The sequence below is a fragment of the Protomyctophum bolini genome (genome assembly GCF_963924005.1).
Source record: "Protomyctophum bolini genome assembly, chromosome: 1".
NCBI lineage: Eukaryota > Metazoa > Chordata > Actinopteri > Myctophiformes > Myctophidae > Protomyctophum > Protomyctophum bolini.
Window position 1 is genome coordinate 17,298,632 of NC_137862.1, and position 6,336 is coordinate 17,304,967.

Here is a 6,336-nt window from a genome sequence, read left to right on the forward strand (position 1 = left end):
AATATATATTTTGAGATTGTATGCACAATAATTGTTCTGGACTGAATACAGTTTTTGTTGTTTTGGAGCCCCCTGCCGGCAGTTGATGGTTAAAATCAGTACTCTGTTCATTTCCTGTCTAGTCAGGATGTTGTCATCCGACCAGGAAGAGAATCCATTACTGAAATGTGCTTCTAACCAAATGTGTCAGTGTGAATTGCTAATCCTCCTCCATCCTCTTCACATGCTTATTAAGACGCAATGTCTGTGAGTATACTTGTTTAGGAGGCCTATATTGTTTATAAGAGCACCTTATTTGTGAACTTTATTATTACTATTAGTCTATCATTTGGATGTGATGATGGTGCTACCGTGTATTACTTTTGGAGGTTATGATTATGCTACTGTGGATATGCTTTCATAGCTATGTCAATTCATCATTTGTAGCTCACCTACCCTATACAATACTCATTGATTGTGAGTCTAAAAGAGAACTATTGCAGTATGATGCCTGCTTTGAGAATACCTTTTACAGTATATACTTACTCCATTGGTGCAAGCACACATTACAGTACTTTCCATACTCATCTGCCAATACTGTATGTAATACCTCTTTACGGGTTCATTGAGATATTGCCTTTAGGCCGTACGCTATATTTACTTACATGCCTAGTTATATTCTTTATTCATTGTGTTGTATTTACATTAATTCTGAAACATACTGTATTGTTTATGCTTTGTTTCAGTTTCACACTTTGTTCAGTAAATCTTCAAAAACAAGTCCCGGCTTCCACTGGAGTTATTGAACTGTGTTTAACTTACTGGGTAACCTATCGCTGGTGAGACCAGTACAATAATCAAGATAAATGTATGGTGGTTGCATATTTACCCTTTCAGGCCATCTGTCTTAAGCATCTTGCACCATTGATTGATTGATTTAATAGTTTATTAAACAGACATGTATAAACAGCAACAGAGTACAGTCAAACACTCAGTCCAAAGGGGATAGTACCACAAGAAAGTTGTCACATCTGACAACTGCTCCATGATTGAGTCAGACATTAAAGAGATGGAAGAGGGGAACTGCAACAGTACATCTCTATCACAAAGAGGAAGCACAATCAAGGATTTTAGCATGACACAAAGGACAGAACTGGACTTCTAAAGACACTGGACACAGCAAACATCCAGGAGTATTGTGAACACCATCAGTGGGTAGATATACACACCAGTTGTCAACGTAGACCATCCCATCTAAAGTGAAGACAGTGGCAACAACAGCCAAATCCATTCAAATTATACACTCCAAATATGACCTAAATGCTGATCTATTCAAGGGTCATCGTACTCCTGTCTACTGACCATGATGTTCATGTGGAGGATTCCCTCGTCCATATGAGCTGACACCAGTCTTAACTGCCATGTTCACTGAGGATGGAATACAAATTTGGAAAGCCAAGTCCACCAGCATGCATGGGACCCAGTCAGCTACAATAATCAGTTGAGAAAAAAACTTTTACAGAGGAAACCACGTTCACCCCCAGGGTTCCCGGACTAGGGGATGTTTAAGGACACCGTTGGGTATAACACCAACGAATTCTCAGACTCATGAGTCACTGGTTTTATCACCATGTGCATACATGACATATAGTTCCAAAAAAAGACAGTTTGGATCTATACAAATCAGAAGCCGTGGATCGACAGCGGAGTGCGTGAAGTACACGAACGGGACACCGATTTCAGATCTGGCGACGTGGCAAGGCAAGGGGCAATGGGCACGGACCTGGACGCCTGCATCAGGCAGGCGATAAAGGCTTACTCAAAAAAAATGGAAGACCAATTCAACGGTGGCAACATCACAGGCATGTGACAGGCGGTGCACACCATAACGGACGGCAAACAAAAACCCACCTGCCTCTCTTTCCCATGTCTGGCATGTGTGTCCGCGTGCGTGTGTGCGTGTGTAGCCCTGCCTCTGTGCCTGCTGACAGCTGAGCTTAAAAGCTGGAGTTCCGACAACAGAGAGAACAGAGGGTTGAAGCATTATCATCAAAAACGACTCCTCTGCTCCCCACTGCGGCCTCACAGCTTCCCCCGGTCCAGCTTTGGGTTTGTTTTGGTCATTTGCTGTGGTGGGTGGGGTTTTGTCTTTTCATTTTGTGTGTCAGAGTGTTGCTTTCCCTCAGACAGAGAAGCCTCCATGGCATGCCCTTGTTACTTATAACAAAGAAACATGTTGTTGTTTTTAGTTTTTTAACCACGTAAACCAGCGATTCTCTTGATTGATTGATAATTCAAAGAAACATGCTCAGAAATGGCTGCCTGCCGTAAATCAAAATGGGTGGGCCGCGGACACTTTTGAGATTTTCAAGTGGGCCAGGATCCAAATTAGATTGCCACCCACCCACCACATAGCCTCGAAAATAGTGGTTTGGTGTATAGTGGTAAGTGGGGTAAAAGGAGGGGAGCAAGTATAGGCTACTTTCAGGTAAACTAAGTAAATAAGTGGTTAAGTGACCCTTATTGACCAAAACAAATGTGGCAAAATAATTAAAAGATATGTGTGTGTGTGATGACACAAAGTAAGAAAACTGATGGTGAGATAAAGATTTATTGATCCGACAGTGGGAAATTGGGTTGTTGTTGCAGCAGCCAGTAACGGAGAACAGGAAAAGGCAGAAACCACAATTGAACCAGGAGGATGTGGGAAGCAAAGTATTAGCGTGAGTACAGTATGAGGATTTAAGGATATAACTAGGCATGCGGATGTGTCGGAAATTATATGTTCGTTTTCTGAGTACGTGAACCTGATGGAAGGAGATGACTTGGACGAACCAAAAAAGAAAGGAAAGAAGAAGAAAAAAAAGGTCGAGATGGGAAACAGTGAGGACACCTCCCATTTTTCATCTCTCCCAAATAAGTATGCAGATCACAGGCCCCTAATAATGAATTCACCTCTTCATTTATCTTCGTGTCTGCAGGACTCATCAAGGCAGGATCACAGACAAAATTCTTTGCGCCTAAAAAGAACCGCTCCCTTCCCCGGCCAGAGCTTTATTTCAGAGGGAGCAGAGAAAGAGAGAGAAAAGATAGAGAGCAGAAAAGAGGAGCCTGGAGTTTATATTTCTCCCTGTGGCTCCATTGTGGGCTCTTTCCTGTGTGGTTTGGGGCGCAGACAATGCCAACGTGGTCCATAAAAGGGCACAACACGGCAGGAAGTGTGCCTAATTCCACTCAGTGAGTGGCTCTCATAAAGAGACATTGTGGCGTGCCTACTAATAGAGCCGTGAGTGCGAGAATGATGCAACTCGGAGGCAATGCTTTAATTTGCCCTTGGTTTCGCACAGGCGTCTAGGAACAGCCAGTGCCTTCACGTTTTGATTGGACAGTAGAGATGATCCAACCGCTGTCCTTCCCGAGGTATGAGGTAGCTGGAATTGGGCAAGTAGTTTGGTTGCGTGTGTCTGATTGGTCCATGTACGGGACGAATAGGGTAGTTACATCCAGTAGTTAGTACAGTGCTAACAGTAATGCAACAGTTTTTATTTTAGTTACATTGTACAGTATTACAGTATAGTTAACGCTAAGATCATTTCACTCTCCATATGAGTTACTTGTTTGAAGTATTTGAAGTTCATTCTTATTAATAGAACCAATGTTTGCACCTCTGTCCTCGGGGTCCAGAGAATGCTACTTGTATCTTAGCAACCTGTGCAGCAACAGAGGAAGATCAGAGAAGCTTACTTATTAACCTGTTGCTATGACTACGGCGGTCGGCAACAACTCAGGAGACGCTCTAACCCTTCTCCATCTAGCCCCACCACAGCCGCCCGTCCGCCCGCCCGCATCGGCAGAGGCACACAGAGACGGATCATTCTCACATCGTTTGCTGAAAGGTACAATCAAAGCTATCATCACCCTGCCTTTCTGTGTGTGTATCAGATCTCCACTGATCTTTTCACTGTGTGTGACAATTTGTGTATGTGTGCGTGTGTGTGTGTGTGTGTGTGTGTGTGTGTGTGTGTGTGTGTGTGTGTGTGTGTGTGTGTGCGCGCGTGTGTGCGTGTATGTGTGTCCATGTGTGTGTGTGTGTGTGTGTGTGTGTGTGTGTGTGTGTGTGTGTGTGTGTGTGTGTGTGTGTGTGTGTGTGTGAGAGTGTGTGTGTGTGTGTGTGTGTGTGTGTGTGTGGGTGTGTGTGTGTGTGTGTGTGTGTGTGTGTGGGGGGGGGGGTCTCTTATGTTCCCAGCAGAATAGGTTTGCTTTACATAGCACAAGGAAGTCATAGCCCATGCAGCATCTTGATGAAAGCACAAAGACATTGCCTCCTTTATTTGTTTCCCCTCTCCTAGCGACGTTCTGGGGACCGGGGTTATTTGCATAGATATAGTGCGTATGATACAAAAGCTCATCGGACCAATCAATTTGACATATCCCCATTGTGAGAGGCTGCAGATGTTTCCATTTCTCCTTCAAATCAACGTGCCTCAGGAAGAAAAAATAAATAAAAAGAAAGAGGAAAAAAAGAAAAGAAAGAAAGCCGAGCCAGGGTGACAAATGCCTTCCAACGCGCAAGGTTTTGAAAATGCAAGTGTGAACTGATTTGAATTGATGTTATTCCTGCCAGAAATCAATGCATTTTTTAACAGCTGCAATTACACCCCTCACGTCAATTCATCAGGAGATTTGCATGAGGTAATTGTCAGCGGTGCCTCCACTGATGCATTTTTATTACATTTCAATTAGGAATTGAATCCAATTAGGAAAGTCATTCCAATCAACCAACAGGGGTCTCTACCCAACCACGTCTATGATATGGCTGCAGCTACAATGGCAAGCAAGGACGGGCCCGGGGCAGAGGCGTGCCTGATTGCTCTATTGTTTATTTCTATAATTCTGTGTCATATAATTTTGATACTACCAAAATACTATTTCCTAATCGTTTTCATAAAACCCGTTACGATACGAGGACCGTTAATGTGTGACATTGTTTTTTTAATTTCATTTTATTTTGATAGTAAATTCACTAATTGCTTCTTAATTAGGATTGTTGGTCCATCGTTTGTTTGGGCACATTAGCGCATCACAACAATCATCCCAGGCAGACAGCGAAAGTGTTGTCAACTTCCTCTCTTCATTCGTTAATCACAAGATTGTGAAACTCTTTTAATGTTCCTCTAACTGGTTGCCTGTCAGTAAATGAAAAGTGAATTAAATTAGGTAAAACACAGACATGGAAGGAATACAAAAAAACACTGACCAAATTAAACGATCTTCATTAATACCAGTGTTATACTGTGTTTATAATTCCACTGTCTATGAGCAACAAAATGGTTTATGTATCAAACTGAATACTACAACCCATCATACTTTTATTAAAACTCAAAAAAGATGAAACAAACACTGCTTCCCCACCAATTCTGCCTCAAACCTGAGCCACAATATCAGTAAAATACACACATATTAACACAACCTGAAGGGAACATTCACAGGGGTGTTGCACGCTTATTTCCTTGTGAGACTTATTTTCCTAATAACACTGTCACAAAGCTTCAGGGCCACATGCAGCAGAGCTACAGTTACGCGTTCAAAAGGTTGCTGAGAGAACCTCGCCTCATGGCTCGGCTTCCCATCCTACCATATGACATCATGCTAATATCCTTCAAAGTGCTGCTGCTAGGAAGAGGAAAAAAAAGAAAAAAGAAGAAGCAACAGCAACAGCCTGTCCCGGGGAAGAGAAAAGGAGGGTGATAGCTGTTTTTTGGATTGGAGAAGGCTTAGCACTGTGCCTTTGATCTCGGGGGCAGAGGAGACCATGCAGGCAGTGTAGTTGCTTGTTGTGAGAGAGGACGGGACTGAGAGTACGGTGCTACTGCCCCCTGGAGGCATTGCCGGGGAACGGACGGGGTGATGGGGATGCAGGGAGAGAGGCAGGGGCAAGCAGCAGCAGATGGCTCCTGCAGCTCTGGCCCGCCAAGGAACACTCCATCTACCTAGCTACGAGACGGCTCCTGACTGGTGAGTAGTCCCAGGGGCTTCTATCATCACCATACTAATCGGATCAGCCTCACGAAAGAAATGACAGCTTGTATAATTTAGTGTGGGTTTATATGGCCCACGATCACTAATATACAGTATAACGAACAGGTAGTAGGGGCTGCTGGGGATCTGGTGCGTGCAACATCTGTGGTGAGGCACGCGGGTTTCTACATAAGCAATAAACCTGTATCCTCGTGAGACGCACAACATTATCAATGTGTATTCTACTCAGACGACGGAGGGGAGGCATGGACGTGTGTGTGTGTGTGTGTGTGTGTGTGTGTGTGTGTGTGTGTGTGTGTGTGTGTGTGTGTGTGTGTG

The 6,336-nt window shown here is 43.7% G+C and overlaps 1 protein-coding gene across 1 annotated transcript in view; it reads left to right on the top strand.

Annotated features, from left to right (window-relative positions):
* The window catches only part of LOC308310692 (CUGBP Elav-like family member 4), a gene marked incomplete at its 5' end in the record, with an annotated part of 102,223 nt that extends 100,174 nt beyond the window's left edge, over positions 1–2,049 (top strand). Inside the window, one exon of the mRNA XM_080757072.1 lies at positions 1,947–2,049. The remainder of the gene's footprint in view (positions 1–1,946) is intronic.
* Between the last annotated feature and the right edge of the window lie 4,287 nt (positions 2,050–6,336).